Source organism: Phyllostomus hastatus, unplaced genomic scaffold (assembly GCF_019186645.2).
Source record: "Phyllostomus hastatus isolate PE091 unplaced genomic scaffold, TTU_PhHast_1.1 phas_contig_64, whole genome shotgun sequence".
Lineage (NCBI taxonomy): Eukaryota > Metazoa > Chordata > Mammalia > Chiroptera > Phyllostomidae > Phyllostomus > Phyllostomus hastatus.
The window spans coordinates 7,141,554-7,161,846 of NW_025333928.1; positions in this window are offsets into that span (position 1 = coordinate 7,141,554).

Below are 20,293 nucleotides of genomic sequence, written 5' to 3' on the forward strand. Positions count from 1 at the left end.
TACGTCTTGCCGGTTCCTTCTAGCCTGGAAAGTTTCTTTTGAGGAATCAGCTGACAGTCTCATGGGAACTCTTTTGTAGGCAACTCTTTGCTTTTCTCTTGCTCTCCCTTTACTTTTAACCTTTCATTTTAATTATGATGTGCTTTGGTGTGGTCTTCTTTGGGTCCAGCTTATTTAGGACTTTCTGTGCTTCCATGACTTGTATGCCTATTTCCTTCACCAAATTAGAGAAGTTTCATTCATTATTTTTCCAATAAGTTTTTGATTTCTTTCTCTTCCTCTTCCCCTGCTGGCACCCCTGTGATTGGGATGTTGGTAACATTTGGAGATGTCCCAGAAGTTCCTTATTCTATTCTCATTCTTTTATTCATTTTTCTTCTTGCTGTTATGATTGAATGCTTTTTTTCTTCCTCATGTTCCAAATCATTTATTTGAATCTCAGCTTCATCTTCTTCACTGTTGGTTCCCTGTAGATTTTTCTTTATTTCACTTAATGCAACCTTCATTTCTGCCTGGGTCTTTTTTATGCTGTTGCAATACCCAATGATTTCTTTGAGGATCCTGATAATTAATGTTTTGATCTCTGTATTTGATAGGTTGCTTATCTCCATTTCATTTAGTTCTTTTCCTGGAGTTTTGTTCTGTTCTTTATTTGGATTATATTTCTTTGTCTCTTCAATTTGGCAGCCTCTCTGTGTTTGTTTCTGTGTTTGTTTCTGTGTTCGTTTCTGTGTATTAGGTAGAGCTGCTTTGACTCAGTCTTAGTAGTGTAGCCTGTTGTAGAAAAGACACCTGTAAATTATGTGGGGCAGAGCCTCAGGTAGTTGCTGGAGGGGGGATAGTAACCCGCTTTGCCACATTGTGGCTCTGTATGGGGGAGGGCTCAGAGAGGGGCATTCCATTGCCTCACTTCTGGAGATGAAGCTCTTCTGGCACTCACCCCCTTGCCAGTCACTTCCCTTTCTCCCCTTCTCCGCATGTGCTCCTGTGCCCTTCCAGCTGTTGCCCTGCTATTGAATCCTAGGGGTGGGTGGTGGTTCTGCATGAGTCCTGAGTCCATTGAAGGCCCTTTAAAAGAAATAGCTTGAGAATCCCAGTTTTTTCCTACCCCTATCCCCACTGGTTCTTGCAGCCAGAAGTTATAGAGATGTGTCTTCCTGGTGCTGAAACCATGGACTGTATGGTCTGGTTTGGGGTTGGAATCTCTCACTCCAGAGGCACCTCTCCTGATTTTTATCCACCACACAGGAATGTGGGACTGCTGGTTCCACTGCCTTACTGTGACTCTCTGTACTTCTACCTCTCTGGCCCTCCTACTTATTTGGATAAATGTGGCTTCTTTAAATCATTGGTTGTCAGTCTTCCATAAGTTCTATTTTCTGATGAATATTGGTGTTGTTTTGTAGTCTAGTTGCAACTTTTGCTGTAGTTATATACTGAGGTGAGCATGTTTACCTACACCTCCATCTTGATTAGAAGTCTTGTACCACAGTTTTTTTATCCATTCATCTACTGATGGACACTTAGGCTGTTTCCAAATCTTGACTATTATGTATAACACTGCTTTAAACATTGAGGTGCATATATTCTTTTGAACATCTGTTTTGAGATTCTTAAGATATATTCCCAGAATTGAAATTGCTGAATTAAAAGACAGTTCCATTTTGAATTTTTAGAGGAAACTCCTTACTGTTTTCCATGGTGGCTGCACCAATCTACATTCCCACCAATAGTGCACTAGGTTGCCTTTTCTTCACAACCTCACCAGCACTTGCTATTTGTTGATTTATTAGTAATAGCCATTTTGGCAGGTGTGAGGTGATATCTCATTTTGGTTTTAATTTGCATCTCTCTGTTGGCTAGTGAAGTTGAGCATGTCTTCATATGCCTATGGCCCATCTATATGTCCTTCTAGGAGAGGTGTATATTCAGACCTTTTGCCCAAGTTTAACTGGATTGTTTGTACTACTAGACCAAATAAATGAATTTAGCAAAGTAATGGGATACAAAATCAATACTCAGAAATCAATGGCATCTTTATATACCAATAATGAACTATCAGAAAGAGAAAATGAGAAAACAATCACATTTACTAAATTGTGGCAACAACAAGAAATAGGGTACTTGGGAATAAATTTAACCAAAGAGGTAAAAGACCTATACTCAAAAATCTATAGAACACTGAAAAAAGAAATTGAGGCAGATACAAAGCATATACCGCATTCATGGTTTTGAAGAATTAACATCATTAAAATATCCATACTACCCAAAGCAATCTATACATTCAATGCAATCCCTATTAAAATATCATTGGAATATTTCACAAATCTATAAAAAAATACTCCAAAAATTGATATGGAACCAAAAAATACCCCAAATACCCTCAGCAATCTTAAGAAATAAGAAAAAAGTTGAAGGGATCACACTATCTGATATCAAACTATACTATAAGTCCACTGTAATCAAAACAATCTGGTACTGGCATAAGAAGAGATACATAGGTGAATGGAACAGAATAGAGAGCCCAGAAATAAACCCATGTCTTTACAATCAATTGATATTTGACAAAGGAGGAAAGAACATACAGTGGAATAAAGAATTGGACTGGTATATGTGAAAAAATGAAACTAGACCATCAACTTACACCATACACCAGAATAAACTCAAAATGGGTAAAAGACAAATATGCCATGATACCATGAAATCCTAGAGGAAAACATAGGCAGTGAAATTTCAGATATCTTGTGTAGCAATATTTTTGTCAATATATCTCCTAGGATATGGGAAACAAACAAATAAACAAATTGGACTACATCAAATTAAAAAGCTTCTGCACAGCTGAAAAAATCATCAAAATGAAAATTGAGCCCATTATATGGGAGAACATATTTGCCAACAACACATTGGACAAGTGTTTAATCTCCAAAATATTTAAAGAAGGTGTGACTCAACATCAGGAAGAAACGTCTGTATTTTTCAGTTCGATCTGATTTTTACCATTAATACAATCCTTCTTAAAACTGTTGATTTTAAAATTTTGTGGAGGTTCACACTAGTAGACAAAAAGCACATCCACACATTGGTACAGAAAAGATGTCTCTCTACTTTAGAGTGTAGTCAAGATCTTGTAGCACAACACTTGAAACATTTTTTGAAGTCCTTTGTCCAATGACAGGATCTGGGAGATTCCTTACATTTTTCCAAAGCCTTAATAAAGGTTGTTATAGCTAATACCCTTTACTTGATCTTGACTTGAGACTATGTTTTAGTGGAAATACCATAGATTTGATCTTTTCCTGAAGTTTTTATTTACTCTGAGACTCTTTTACACCATAGAGAAGCTGAAAAATCAGAACAATTTTATTTTCTAAACCTGTAAGTTGAGGATATTTTCTCTAATTTCTACTTAAATATTGAACATATTTTTCTTTAGACCTTTCCCCAAAACACTTTATTATAGGAAGCTACAAAAAGCCATTTGATATATTTTTTCTGGAAACCTCCTAATCAGACCAATAAATTTATTAAGTACATTTTTTATTTTTCACCTTACTTTAAGTAAATCATTGCCAAATGTGTCATTACATAATATGGGCCTCCTTTTCTCAAACTCCCAATAATAATTTTTTTCACTGCTTTTCCATCCTCTATTAAGTGTCTTTCCTGTCCTTCAGCCTATGCTAACTCCCAGATCAAAGCTAGTACCACATGATTGAGGTTTTTGTTACACAGGACAAAAGTTCTGGTACTAATTTCTGTTTTGGTTATTTTTTGCAATGTAAAATCCACTCTAAATTTTATGCCTTAAAACAGTAATGATTTATTATTTTCATGATGTTGTGGGTGTTCAGGTGGTATTTCTGGTTCATGTGGTGTCAGCTGAGGTTCTGGGAAAGCAGGAGGAATGTCCAAAATGACCTTCCTCACATGGCTGACAGTAGTGTTGGATGCCATCTGGGAGTGTATCCTGGGGCTTTGCTTTTCCTCCTTTCAGGCCTCCTTGTGGCTGATTTAGCTTCCTCACAATGTAAAGCTATGTTCCAAGAGATGGAAACTGATCTCTGAAGACTGGTCTTAAAGTTACACAACTCTCTTCTACCACATTCTATTGATCAAAACAGATCACAGGGAAAACCAAGATTTAAGGTTTTCCTCTTTATGAAGGAGCAGTAGGATGACACTGCAAAAGGGCACATGGATGAGACCTTGATGTGGCCATCAGTGGAAACACAGCCTGCCTCATTCAGGTAGCACTTGCCATGTCCCAGGCTCTGTTCTGAGCACTCCATGTAATAACAAGCCATTTTGTCCCCCAAACCCTGTGAGATAGATTAATGTTGTTATCTTCATCATACAGATGAGGACATGGAGGTACAAAGAAGATAAATGATATGCTGAAACTTCAAAGTCAGTAAATTGCACAGATGGGGATTAAATTCAGTCAAATCTTGTGTCTGAGCCTGTGCATTTAATCCCTACAGTCTTCATATCAGTCTTCTTGGGCTATCATAGCAAAGCAACACATACTGGGTGACTTAAAAGACAGAAATGTATTTTCTCACAGTTATTTTTTTGTTCTTTTTAAAAATATCAATATATTTTATTGATTATGCTATTACAGTTGTCCTATATCTCCACCTTTATCCCCTCCACCCTGCACACCCTCTCCCACCCACATTCCCCCACCTTAGTTTATGCCCGTGGGTCATACATATAAGTTCTTTGGCTTCTACATTTCCTATACTATTCTTAACTTCCTCCATCTATTTTCTACTTACCATTTATACTTCTTATTCCCTGTACCTTTCCTTCATTCCCCCCCTCCCCTTCCACACTGATCTCCATTTCTATGATTCTGTTCCTGTTCTAGTTGTTTGCTTAGTTCATTATTTTTTAGGTTCAGTTGTTGATAGTTGTGAGTTTGTTGTCACTTTACTGTTCTTAGTTTTGATCTGCAATTTCTTAGATAAGTCCCTTTAATATTTCATATAATAATGGCTTGGTGATGATGAACTCCTTTATCTTGACCTTAACTGGAAAGCACTTTATCTGCCCTTCCATTCTAAATGATGGCTTTGCTGGATAGAGTATTCTTGGATGTAGGTCCTTGCCTTTCATGACTTTGAATACTTCTTTTCAGCCTCATCTTACCTGCCAGGTTTCTTTTGAGAAATCAGCTGATGGTCTTATGGGAACTCCTTTGTAGGTAACTGTCTCATTTTCTCTTCCTGCTTTTAAAATTCTCTCTTTATCTTTAATTTTAGGTAATGTAATTATGGTATGTGTTCATGTGTGCTTCCTTGGGTCCAACTTTTTGGGGACTCTGAGCTTCCTGCACTTCCTGGAAGTCTATTTCCTTTGCCAGGTTAGGGAAGTTCCCCTTCATTATGCTTGTAAATAAATTTTCAATTTCTTGCTCTTCTTCTTTTCCTTCTGGCATCCCTGATTCAGATGTTGGAACATTTAATGTTGTCTTGGAGGTTCCTCAGCCTCTCCTCATTTTTTTGAATTCTTGTTTCTTCATTCTGTTCTGGCTGAATGTTTATTTCTTCCTTCTGGTCCAAGCCATTGATTTGAGTCCTGACTTCCTTCCTGTCACTGGTGGTTCCCTGCACATTTTTCTTTAGTTCACTTTTCATAGCCTTCATTCTTGCCTTTATTTTGTGACTATACTCAACCAATTCTATGAGCATCCTGATTACCACAGTTTTGAACTGTGCATCTCATAGGTTGTCTATCTCTTTATCATTTAAGTTGTATTTTTTCTGGAGTTTTGACCTGTTCTTTCATTTGGGCCATATTTTTTTGTCTTATAGTGCCTGTTGCATAGTAAGGGGTGGAGCCTTAGGTATTCACCAGGGTGGGGCAACTCACATCACTACACTGTGGTGCTATATGTGGGGGAGGGGTCCAAAAGGGAACAATGCCTTTTGTTCGGCTCTATACTGGCTTTCAGTCACTTCTGCCACTACCCACAAGTGAATTGGGCTCTTCTGGTGCTGATCCTTGGTTGGATGGTTTTGTGTACATTCTAGAACCCTGTGGGTCTCTCCAACAAACTCTCCTGTAAAGCTGGGAGTTTTTCCCGCTGCCTCAACCCCCACAGATTTTTTCCAGTCAGAGGTTTTGAGGCTTCCTTTTCCTGTGCTGGAACCCCAGGCTGTGCAGTCTGTCTCGCTCCCCAGTTGTTCCTCCTGATTTATTTGCACACAAATGTGGGATCACCCACTGTACCAGCTGCCAACTCACCTGATCATCCAGCTGCCACCTCACCCAGTCCCCTGGTCCTCCAGGTTCTGACCATCCTGACCCTCTAGCTGCTGCCTTGCTGTGAGTCCTCTCTCCCTGGCTGCCTGTCTCCACACCTCCTGTCAGTCTGGATGATTGTTTCCTCTTAGCTCCTTGGTTGTCAGATTTCCATACAGATTGATTTTCTGGCAGTTCTGGTTGTTTTTTTTTTTGTTGTTGTTGTTGTTGTTTTTAAATTTGTTGTTGTCCTTCTTTTGGTTGTGTGAGGAGGCACAATGTATCTACCTATGCCTCCATCTTGGCTAGAAGTCTATTTTCTCACAGTTCTGAAGCTTTGGAAGTCCAAGATCAAGGTACCAGCTGATTTGGTTTCTGAAGAGATGTCTCTTTCTTTCTTGTAGACAGCTGCCTTCTCATAGTGTTCTCACATGGTGGAGAAAGAGTGAGCTCTCTGGTGTCTCTTTTTATCATACAAGGACACCAGTCCTATGGAATCAAATTCCCATTCTTATGACCTCATTTAACCTTAATTGCTCCCATAAAGACACTGCTGAGTTAACAATGCCTATTTCCAAATACAGTCACACTGGGGATTAGAGCTTCAATATATAAATGCTGAGGGTACACAGTTGAGTCCATATTACTTTCTTCCTGTCCCCATAGAAGAACATTTCCTCCTTATATGGTCAGCCCTATCAGAGTGTGTAAGAAACCATCACAGCAAATATACTTTGCTTTTTAATTAATTTTTATAGAGAGAGAGAAAAAGAGAGAAATAGAGAAAAAATATCAACTTTGCTGTTTCACTTGTTTATGCATTCATTGGTTGCTTCTTGCATGTGCTGTGACCAGGGATTGAACCCATAACTTTGGCATAGCAGGACAATGCTTTAACAAACTGAGCTATACAACTAGGGCTAGGAAAACATATCCTTAATAACACTGTATTCATTTATTCATTTACTATTCATAAAGTATATATTGAAAGTCTGCTAAGTGTCAGGTACTGTTTTAGTCATTGATAAATAAATCAGAAATTATTATTGCTTCTAAGCAACTTATAATACATATTAGAATATAGCTATTATGAATATTAATTGTTATTATAATGTTATTGTGTACTTTAAAGAACCAATAAAATACACAAGTCTGTGAACTTTAATAGAGTGATTTGGGATTTTGTCCAGGGTCCAAGAAACTTAAACACCTAACATTTAAAATAGTGATTTAAAAGATTGTACAAATGCCATGCCCTTTTCCCTAAGCAAATGCCTCCCTCAAAAACATCCAATTCTTTTACTTCCTCAGACACAGGAGCAATCAGGTGCCTGTCCAGGATGAGTCTTCCTGGCAGCTGGCAGAGGTAAATATGCCTTCCCTCTTGGTCAAGGATAGGGTGTCCACTAGCTCTTGGCAGCCTCATGAGACTCCCATCTTAATCCATTTCTTTCCATGATTTAAGTCTCCATTTCTTCCTGATTGTCCTAAGTTCTGACTGTGCTGACAGGTAGATTGAATTAAGTTTGAGGACCTTTAGAAGTCTTGCTTTTGGAAATGGAATTTGTGAAAGGGATGAAAAATTTCATGAATTTTCTGAGCATCCAGGTGAAAGTGCCATGTCCCTTGCCTCCTGCCCATTTTGGTAAACGTTGGGGCAGTGGAGGTTCTTGTAGTGTAGGTTCTGTTGTCAGAGGTTTGAATTGAATCCTCATCCTAAACACAGTGGCAGTATGACAGTAATAAATTACTCAATTTCCCTGGACTTGGTTTCATCTTATGTAAAGTAGGAAACAATTGACACCACTGAGAATTATTGTGAAAATCAAATAGGATGGCATTGAACACAGTGCTTGGCACAAAGGCAGAGCTCAGTGCTGGCAGCTGATTATTGGCTTATTCGCAATCTTGTTTGGGTCAAGAGAAGGGGCTTATTTAGGGGTGAGAAACAAACCTTTATTTACCTGCTCTGATAGACATTGTTAACTCAGCAGGCCTGGTTTGCCCAAACCTTGCACATTCCAAAGTCTTCAGGACTGGCCTTTGACCGGCTCCTGAGAGATAACCCATGAATATCCATGGAATATCCTGCTTAGTGAGAGCATCTATATATATGAGACTTTGAGCTGTGCCAGTTAATTTATGCTAACAATGTGATTTATGGCAAAAAAACATTTTTGTACCCCTGATTCTTTAGGGCATGTTGTATCAATATGGCATTCAGGTGGTTGGAAGACCTCCATGCCTTTGTGAATAACCCCTAAAAGTTCCTGGACACCAAGGCTCAGGTGAGCCTCCATGATTGGTGGTAGTTCACACATGTTGTCACATATCATTGTTGGGAGAATTAAGTGCTCTCTACTAGGAAATTCCACTGAGAAAGGGCAGCTGGAAGGACTTTGCCCCATGTTTTCATTTCTTTTGCTGATTTTAATATGTATCTTTTCACTATAGTAAACCATAACTAGGTATAACAGCTTTTTGAATTCTTGAGAATCTTGAAAGCTGAGGGTGGTCTAGGGACCTCCAACACAAGTATTGGGCTAGGTGCCTCATTCATGGTGTCTCCTTTAATTTAATCTTCAATACAATAAGCGATGAAACTGATATACTCAGAGGTTATCATCTAAAATGAAGCAGCAGAGTAGGCTTGCACACGTAGTATGTGTTCCACCACAGTTTGAACTCAGGACTGCCTGGTTTCAGAGAAATGAATGCTAACTGAGATGGTAATTTCCAAGTGGACCAAATACACACATGGGACAAGTGCACTGTGTCCAGGCACTACTTACACTACTTATTCTGGTCTGATTGTGTTTCTCTCTGTGAGAAGGAGATACTAGATGTAAGAGGGAAGAAGACAGAAGTGAACAGAGTATCAGAATGAGACAGCATTCTTCCCACTCAGTCATAACCCAGTGAATTGTCTATGAATTTCTTCAGGGAATTATAAAAGGGACACATCAAGAAGCATGTGTCTCCTATAGGCCAGCATAGGTAGAAATAAGAAATCAAAATACACTGAGTCTCGAGGAATTCCTTGCTGAGTTTTTTCATATTTTTTATTTAAATTATTTATTTTGAGGAACAAAGCATATCTATGGGCACTAATATTAAAGGTCTCTGAGATATAATGTTAGAGGAAAAGAGGGAGGTAAAGAAAGATGTACAGTACTGTTTTTTGTGTGAAACATGGCAACTGTACATACATCCCTATACATATATGCTTAGTAACTATTACAGTTTTACAGTATATGTAAGATGACATATATATTATCTCTATAGCCTATGTATATCTATGTCCACTTCTCTGCACATATGTATCTATAAATCTGTCACATATACAAGGGCAGAGATCCCCCCAAAATGGAATTATTTTCTGGATGCAGGCCTCTTGTAGGCAGGCTTCCCCTCCTAGGTGAGTGTTCTAATAACCCATCTGTATCAGTGTACCTGCTGGTACTGTTGTAAGAGGATGCGTTCAGCTTCAGTGAATTTTTTTGGACTCCCCATTTGTTTGTCCATTTCATTATGGGTGATTTACTAGTGCACATGCCCATACTGGAATGAGTGTTCAGCAGTTTTTGACCAAAAAGAGCATGACCCTCGTGCCCCACCCTTCCTATTCACTGATCTCACCCAGAGCAACTTTTTTGTTCCCCTAGATGTATGAAAAAAGTCCTTGCCCTGGCTGGTGTAGCTCAGTGGAATGAGCGTGGGCTGTGAATCAAAGCATCGCAGGTTCGATTCCCAGTCAGGTCACATGCCTGGGTTGCAGGCCACGGCCCCCAGCAACCGCACATTGATGTTTCTCTCTCTCTCTCTTTCTCCCGCTCTTCTCTCTCTAAACATAAATAAATAAATAATTTTTAAAAAATAAAAAAGTCCTCAAAGGGAAACATTTTGCTGATGTGGAAGAGGTGAAAGAAAAAACAGCTGAAGCATTAAAAGACATCAAAATTGACAAATTCAAACACTGTTTGGAGCCCTTGGGAAGAAAAAGTCTTGGTAGGTGTATTGCATCAAGTGGAGAGTAATTTGAAGGTGATTGAAATTTAAACATGTAAGAATAAATACACAATTTTTAATAAATAAATTCCATTTTAGGGCCCCCTCCTTATATGCTTATATCTATCATTGTGAACAGATGGTCATAGGGGCCAATCAACCCCAGCAGGAATCCCCAGTTTGGGGTGCAGTGAAAAATGAAACTTTATTTAGTGCAAACAGCTCAACAGTACTATAGCAAGACTATGAAAACAGCACAGCATGAGACACTCCTATGGCCAGGCCCCGCTTCAGCTAGGCAGTTCTGCCCCGCTTCATGCCCATCTGCTCAGCTTTGGCTGGTCTGCTCCACTCTTCTTTGGCAAGACGGCTTCTGCTCCAGTGCGGCAAATGCAGCCTTCAGTGTTTGGTGAGAAATGTGTTCTTAGACCCAGAGGCAGGCTGGCATTTACAGACGAAAGTCCTCTGTCCTGGCCCCTGACTGGTCAGAATAGAGCTGCTCTGATTGGATAAGGAAAGCCTCAGTCTTCTTGGTTGAAATAGGATTCCAGGGAACTTTTATAATGCAGGCCGACAGTTCAATGCAGAGGCAGTCAGTTTAGTACAGAGGCTTCTGAGTGAAGTGCAATTTGTGTGAGAGGCACCTGCACAGAAATGCGTTTGGCTCTGGGTTTTTTTGGTCTTTTCCCAGCTAGCCACCAGGAGTCCTTCTTAGTAGGTGTTTTGTTTGTTTGTTTGTTTGTTTGGGTTTTTTTAAGGTTTACCTTATCTATATATTTTTGTATATCTATGTCTGTAGGTATGTCTATTTGTCTACTATCTATATCTTTACATATTCTACATATCTATCTATGGATCTTCCATCTCATCTGTCTATTTATCTGTCTATCTACACTGTTTCTGGAAGGAGACAAAAGAACAGGGAGGAATAATTGCCTCTGGGAAAGAGAAGTCAGGACTTGTATTAGTTTCCTACTACTGGTTTAACAAATTACCATTCAGTGGTTTAAAACAGCATGCATTGTCTTAGAGTTCTGGATGTCAGAAGTCCTAATATAGGTCAACAGGACCATATTTATTCTGGAGGTTCCAGGGGAGGTCTCACTTCCTTTCTTTTCCCAACTTCTAAAAGCTGCCACATTCCTTCCTTACAGCCCTGAACCACTCAAAATCTGTTTCTTTCTCTAACTCTGACTATCACCTTCATGCTTCCATCTTAAAAGGACCCTTGTGATTACACTGGATGCATCTGGATCATCCAGGATAATCTTCCCCTTTCAAAATCCTGAGCTTAATAACATCAGCAGAGTTCCTTTTGCTGCACTAGGTAACATATTCACAGATTATAGGGGGAAGAGCATGGACATCTCTGGGGACCATTATTTGCTGAACACTAGGGTAAATGAGAAATTTCATTGTCACTGGATATAGTTATACTTCTAAAATTATTTCATTGTGGTGTTAATGTAACTATTCAAAATTTAAAGTTATATTTATATTTGATAGAACTTTTCCTATGTATGCTTTTTAAAAAATCAAAGATTATTTTAATACAGGTTAAATTGTCTCCTTCCCCTCTCCTGATGTGCCCCAACTCCTCCTTGAAAACAGCCATATTACTTATTTCTTGCGTATTATTCTGCTTTTTTGAAGAAGAAGAAAACTGGGGGTAGGGAAAAGGATGCAGCCCTGGGTGGGAATGTTGGGGTGGGAGGCTTCTGCCATGCCTCCTGCCTAGTTTAAGACCTCCTTCTGCTTCTCTTTGGGGATCTAAACCTTTTATAAATTCAGCCAATAGATATTTTTCTAACTATGTGTGTCAAGCATCAGGTTAGACACTGGTGTGCAAACCAGGTTGTGCTCTCAGGTGGCCTCGGACCTGGAGGGAGAAAGCCGGCAGTAACAATGTGGGGTGACAGCAGGCACAGTTCCAGCTATGCAGAGCCTTGAGTCTCTGTGCAGCTGAAGGAAGGATGGGGAAGGAAAGGCCAGCTTGCTGCCTGCCTTTCTGCTATGTATTTATTCCCAGGCTAGTCTTCTCAGACAATCCTATGATCCACAGACAGGATTTCCCTGGGAAACAGAGGGGCAAGAAGCCATCAGCCTGTCTTACATAGGGGCCTCCCTGGGCTGTTCTCAAAGCAGCCCACAGGCACAAGGCAGGAAAATACAGATGATGCATAGCTCTCTGGCTTTCTCTGCCTCCCTCTGGGGGCCCTGGGGCCCAGCTTATTCATTTTAGTGCCTCACAGAGGCTCAGGGCTACGATGGAGGGCTCCCTTCAGGTAATGAACACTGGTTGTCAAGGGCAGTTATCCTTGGGCTGGTACCATGCACTAAAATTTTCTGAGACTGACTTTTATCTGGCTATAAATTTTGAATCTTTAAAAGTCCAAACTATCTTAGACACCCACACAAGCCATATGCCACGAAGGTCAGTAAATTTCAGACCAAAAAAAAAACTATGCAGAGGAGAGAAAAGGAAATACACAGAGACAGACTGAGCTGCTGACCCCTGAGAGACACACCCCCCAAGTAGCAGCAGAGGGGCCATCCCTGAGAGACAAAAATGCCGAGGGTTAGAGCCAGAAACACACCTGAAAGGACTGTGTAGAGTCAGAAAAAGACATAGATAAGAGGCAGAGACCCAGATACACAAAGGCTCAGTGACACTGCTGTCTTCAGGTGCTCTGAGAGACAGACAAGTTGAGAGACACATCTTTCCCAAGGACAGACTCTGATATCCTCGGGGTCCAATCCCACTGTTCTAAGTTCCAGTGAGCAGACTTGCCTCCTCCTCGTACCAAGGAAGACCTTTCCAGAGTGGGGAGACCCCACCTGCCACACAACTGAGAGCTTTCCCACTTGCAGGCCCCAGCAGGAAAGCAGTTTAGCTGTGACACAGGACCTCAATACATGTACAGGAAAGACCTGTGCACAAAGGATCAGAGACTGTGTGTTCACAGAACAAGTGCTCATGGGAAGGTTGTTCTTCTCCCAGACACTTAGCAAAGGAAAGTAGCTCTAGAATTATAACCATAGAGGCATAAATTAGTAAAGCAAAACCCTCATTTTGTCAAACCCTTTGTTTTATAGCCTAGCAAAGACCAAAACATCAAGGTAGCGCCCCTAATGTTGCATTCAGTACAGAGACAAAGCAGGGGGCGGGGAGGGTGACTAGTCATCTTTGGCCATGTGTTAGGGTTTCAGACAGTGGGATTTTGCCTCTCCATTGAAACAGTGTCTTATTCTGTTGTGGATGGGAAAGCTGGATCCCAGCTTCACCAAGAATTCTAAAGCAAACTAGGAACTGTAAATGGTACTCTCGAAGGTGATCATAGTATTTTCCTCTTTGCTGGAGCACAAAGGGGTTCCTCATCGAACACTCCCACAAGATCTTGGCATGAAGGGACAAATATAGCACAAGTCTTGTTCCTCACTGATGTTGAAAAGCTTTCACATGGGAGTAGGATTTATTAAATATTGTAATCAGTTCAATGTCGCCTGTTGAAACATTTTCCTTAATGGGCTTGTTAAATTTAGATTATGTTGAAAAGAAAAAGAGAAAGAGAGAGTGAGAGAAAGACATTTCCCTGTCTCTGAACTCTTATGTTGCCACGTCATGATTGGCTCTGTGTTAACAAAAAAGCTCCCAGCCGTGATAATTACTCTGACTGTGGGAGGAAGACAATAACATTTCAAGATGATTCAAGAGGATATTTTGTTTTGTTTTATAGAGTGTTTTGCACACTCTTTCTCAATCAAAGCCCATTTTTACTTTGGAGAGAGTAATATAAACCCTCCCTTCTTTATTATTATCTTCTTCTCTTCCTTTATTTCTTGAATGATATTGCTAATTAATTTTAATTCTTTGAGCAACACATGATATTAATAGCTAATATTAAGCATTTTACTTGCATTAATGCTTTAAATCTTTTTAATGCCCCATGAGGCAGGTATTAGCATCACAAGTTACAGATGAAGAGAATGAGGCTCAGAGAGGTTAAACAACATGCCCAAAGTCACACAGCTAGTAAATAGCAAAAACAGGATTCAAATTCAGGTGTCTGACAATGAAGGCTATGCTCCTACCTAACTGCTATGCTCCATTGCACATATAAACATTCTCCCATAAAATTAAAGATTTTTTATATAAAGTTAACATCTCCTTTGATCACAACCCAATCCCTGTCTTCTCTCCCATACCCAAAGTTAGTGGTTCCCATTAGCTTAGTAAATACTCATCACGTGTAAAAAAATAAATAGCATCCTTATGTGTCTTAAATCAATTTTATCACTCTGTATCATTCTTGAAACAACTTTTCATCCAAATATAGTCTATTTTGTAGCATTACACAATCTATCCTATTTAACTTAGCTGTTATCCTTCTTATGGCTATTCAGGCTGTTCCCAATTTTTCATTAAAGTAACTAGTGCTGCAGTGTGTATGGAAGTGTGTTTCTGGGGCAGGTAGAAATTATGGAATCACTTAGTTCATTGGGGGTTCTAACAAATATTGACAAGTTGTATCCTAACAGAAGTACCAGAAAGTCACTGTTTCTTTACAGCTCCACCATTCATAATTAAACTTTTTAAAAAGTGACAACCTAAGGATGAAGACGTGGGCACTTTTCTCTACTTGGCTGCAACAGTAAGCCACCTTGATAATGTTGTGTTTGAGTCTGTCATCTTCTGTTCCACATTTAGTAGGCTCAGGCCTACTTAAAAAAAATAAGAAGGCTTTTCTTGGTTCCCAGGAAAGGTTTGAAAAAATAAGATGTTAATCTTTTTCCCTCCACTTTGAGGCCTGGGAACCAGGAGAAAATGTGTAGTTGTTATTTCTAGAATATGGTCACCCCCTCCACCTCTGATATAAAAACTATGTGCTCATTTAAAATCAAAACCTTCCTCTCTTTGGTTTATTCATTCATACTAATATCCAATCCTCAAGTCAATGGTTAATGAATGAAAGATTTCTACAGGCACACAATATGCTGGGTGCTAGAGATACAAAGATGAGCCACATAAATGCTGGCCCTACCTTCACAGAGCTTCAGGTATCTGTGATGGCTCTGTTCATAGGATTAAATGTCTACTTTGATCTTCTGTACTTACATTAACTGTTGCCTACCTACACACCCCAAGAACTTCACCTTACATTCTAAGCCATTTGTTTGGGGTTCTGCTACTTTGAAAAGTGTCCAGTTCCCATTTCTGAGGGTTGGATACTACTTCCCACTACCACATCTACTGCAGAAAAAAGAAGGAAGTCCTATCCTTTGCAACAGCATGGATGGAACTGCAGAGCATTATGCTAAGTGAAATAAGCCAGGCAGTGAAAGACAAATACCATATGGTCTCACCTATAAGTGGAACCAAATCAACAAAACAAACCAGCAAGCAAAATATAACCAGAGACATTGAGATAAAGAACAAACTGATGGTAACCAGAGAGGGAAGATGGGAGGGAAGAGGAAGGGTTGTCAAGGAACATGTGTAAAGAACACGTGGACAAGGACAACTGGGGGGAGGATTGAATGAGGGGGTGAGTGGGCAGGGCAGGGGAGAGTAATGAGAGGGGAATGAGGACAACTATAACTGAACAACAGTAAAATTTTTTTTAAAGATTTGAAAAATATTTTAAGATCCAGATTAACTGTTATTGCGCCAGGTCTGTTTAAACAGTTCAGGATAGATGAGCCCTAAACCTTCAGATGAAATATCCATCCATTCTGTTAAGAGACAAATATCATATGATCTCACCTTTAACAAGAACCTAATCAACAAAACGAACAAGGAAGCAAAGTATAACCAAAGACATTGAAATTGAGAACAGGCTGACAGTGATCAGAATGAAGAGGGGAGGAAATAATGGGGTAAAAGGGTAAAGAGTGTACAGGAACAATTATTAAGGACATGTGGACAATAACAAGGGGGGTGGAAGCAGGGGAGGGAGGTGGGGAGGGCTGGGATGGTGGGGAGGGGTGATGGTAAAAGACAGAAAACTACTTGAACAACAATGAAAAAAACAACAACAAATAAAAGAGAAACAATTCTTTTTATAAAACCTCTTTATTGAAAAAATCCTGCCATTGGGACAACACAGATAAACCTGGAGGACATTAGCTAAGTGAAATAAGCCAGACACAGAAGGACAAATGTGACATGATCACTTATGTGATGAATTTAAACTACAACCAGTGGCTGGGTGGAGGGAGAATGGGGAGTACTAATGAAAGGGGATAAATTTCATGGGTTATATTTCTGTATGTCTTGAGAGCAAATTGACTGATTGACTTTGTTCTGAACCATGTTTTCAAGGATGTTTGCATAATGATCAGCCTTGGAACACAGAATAGTCTCTTTCTCTGGAGTATGGAGTATGTTTTCTTTCATCAGGCATGCTTGCTGCTTATTATACAACACTCAGATTCCCTAATCTTGGAGTTCCTTTCCTGTCACCCCACTGCATGTGCAGATGTCATCTTGCTCTCTCTACTCCACATCACCCTGTGGGAACTGGGGCTCAGGGAATTATTACACATGCTGAGGCTCTGGGTATAGCTCTCTCTGAGAGCAATACACTTTCCTTCATTTGTGGTCCAGGAGTCTTGTGTCTTCTACAAGCATCTATGAAACTTTAGCAGGCCACCTTTTTAGCTTTCAAACAATGAAATGCCTCAGATGTTTCAGTCACTGATACATTCATTTATCCATTCCAATAACTATTTATCTGCTATGTGTCAGACTCCAGAAATACAGAGATGAGTCAGACAGCCAGGTACCTGCTCTCATGGAGCCTCAATCTAACAAAAAAGACAGAGAAAGTAGAATCAGTGACAGATTGTGGACTGTGCTAGAAGAGAATACAGAAGATGAAATGTGGACACTAACAGGTGGACTAGGTGGGTACAGAAGGCCTGTCTGTAGAGGTGACTACAAAAGTGAGAACTGAGAAATGAGAGGGTGCCAATAATTCAAGTGGGGAAACCCAGTGCAAAGGCCCTGAGGTGGCACAGAGCCCAACTGACAGGTGACTAGAGTGACTTTAGTGGAGTAAAGCAAGTGAGAGAATGGCATGATATGAGGGTGGAAAAGTAGCAGAAAATACATGTCCTAGAGGTCACAGTGTGGCCACTGTATTTTATTCAAAGTGAAAATAAAAATCATACAAGTGTTGGAGTAGCAGGGAGTGGTGGATAGGCAGGATCTGACTTATACCTTATAACAATCCCTCTGGCAGCCAGGAGAAGAAAGAGGCAGGAATGCTTCCCCCAGCACACTAAATCTGACCCCACTTCCCTCCTGACCCCAGTCTTAATTCCCCTGCCCTATCCTTGTGTCCTTGAGCATGTTTACAACTGGTCTTCACTCCCTCTGGCATCTCTGGTCTCTCTGCCCCATGTTGCCCAACAACCCATGGTGCCTATTGCCTCAGTGCTCGGGGAACAGTGTGTTCAGCTTAAGGCTCAGGAACAGTGAAGAATGAATCCAAAAACCAGAAATGTGGGCAACCATTCAGAATGTGCTATTGTTCAGTTGGAAACAGAAGGGGATTTGCAACAGATGAAAAGAGGAGATATACCTTTTGTCAGAGAGGGATCACAGACCATCCATGAAAATAATACAAGCCAAGCTCTAAAAGCAGCATCACAAACATGTTTGATGGAACAAGACAGACATTCTGAAAATGGAGAATGACAAAGTGAATGTCTATTAAGAAAAGAATGGTGGCATGTGCCTCTTATTATGGGATATTATGCAGCTAAATGAGAACAAGTTGCAAAGTAATGTGTTTAGCAGGATCCATTTAGAACAAACTTTGATGTTTTTTAAAGTATTCATTTATGTGTACATGAATATTCTCATGGAGACCAGTGTCGACAATTACCTTAATAAGCATTGTTGGGAAGGTGGTTCTCAGTGCTGGATGAAGATTAGAATCAACTGGGGAAATGTTCCCCCACTGCTACCTAATTTTATTCCAAAATGTACTTTTACAATAATAAACTATATTTCAAAATAAATTTATATTTTATGAAAAATGTTTACAAAGGTATCACAGATGATCTATATATCCATTATACAGCTTTTCATGTTGTCATTATATTGCATAACTATGGTACATTTGTCAAAATCAAGGAGCCAGAATTAGTACATTACTATTAACTAACTTCAGGCTTTATTCTTATTTCCTGTATTTTTCACTAATGTCCTTTTTCTGTTCCCAGATCCAACTCAGGATACCATGTTGCTTTTAGTTATCATGAATCCTGAATCTCCTCTGGTCTAGGTCAGTTTCTCAGTCTTCCCTTATTTGTTCTGTGGTAAAGTAGTAATATTAAGTATTGTATTTATTTGTTATTAATTATTATTAAAGATTAAAGTAGTACTATATTTAAATATCTATTAGTATACTGTGTATATAATCTTAGTATTTATATAACACATATATAATTATTACATATATTTTCAAATATTAAACATAAGTTCATAAAAATATCTCTGACTCTAATCCAATATCTCAGGATTCATTTGTTCTTTCCCTCCTTGTCTATTTGTAATTTCTTTCACTAATAGTGAGATATCTGGAACACATATCTACAATCCACTTACTTATTTGTTCAACCCTAGTGTTGATTTTACCCTAGTACTACTTTGAGAATTGGTTACTTGTATTCCTATGAAAAGCGAATTTACAAAATAGAATTCAGTGTTTATGAGTTTTATTTATTTTTTGTCTTTGTTCTTATAGTTTCTGGTCAAAATACCATTTTCTAAAGTTACTGAGTCCAGTTTCTGTTTTTCAGTTCCTGGAGAACTTTTGAAAAACCTTAACACCTATAGCCTAATCCAGACACCTTAAGTAACTTTGGGAGTGAATTCCTAGCATGACATTTTAAAAAGATCCCCAGATAGTTCTAATATATAGACAGAGTTAAGCACCATTGCTTCAGAAATTGGAAATGGAGGGAGAGAGTTTTTAGTGTTTCTTCATGTCTTTTAATTCCTTCACTTGTTAACAAGAACATAAACTCTTTTGCAATTTAAAACAAATTAATAAAACCACCTTTTAGAATAGGCTGAGAGCTCTGGCTGGTGTGGCTCAGTGGATTGAGCACCGGCCTGCAAACCAAAGGGTCACTGGTTCGATTCCCAGTCAGGGCACATGCCTGGGTTGTGGGCCAGGTCCCCAGTTGGGGGTGCATGAGAGGCAACCACACATTGATGTTTCTTTCCCTCTCTTCCTCCTTTCCTTCTCCTCTCTCTAAAATAAATAATAAAATCTTTTAAAAAATAAAATAGGGTGAGAATAGCAGTCACAAAAACCAGACTGTTCCTATTTCTTCCTATTCAGGGCTGTGTGACATCAAGAAAGTAACTTGAAAATTCTGAGCCTCTATTGCCTACCAGTAGATTCAGCATAATGGCATCTATCTCATCTTCTTACAAGGAAAGTTATGCTACAGACCAACTGAGTCCATATCCGTATGGATATGAACATATTTTTGACAGTCTTAAAGAAGTATTCAAATCAAAGGAATTGTTATTACTAAATTATATCTACTGATGAGTTGTTTTGAGAACTAAAGGTAGCTTTGTTACCTGCACTGTGGCTATTAAGCAAACCAAGTGGCCTGACAGATATGACAAATTTGTCTCCCATTGCCTCATTAAGTGGTGAAAATTATACAAAGGAGATAGATTTTTCTGCTAATATACCAGTTCTTATATATCATGTTTTAGGTTTGAGGTCAGTTTCCCTACTTTTGTGGAGTATACCTGATTCACCTTCAAAATTTTAACTATTTCAGTGAAGTCTAATTTGAGTTTAAATGAAAGGACACTGAATGCAAACTGGCCTGTGCAAACTCCAAATTGCCTCATATTATAGAAAATCAACAGGTGATGTCTTCAGCTATAGATGGATCCAGGAGCTAAGCAATGTGGCCAGAGCTTGTCTCCATCTTCCAGTTTCATTACTTTGTTGGTTTTATAATCTCCCTCAGGAGCAAGATAAATACAGCAGCTCCTCTT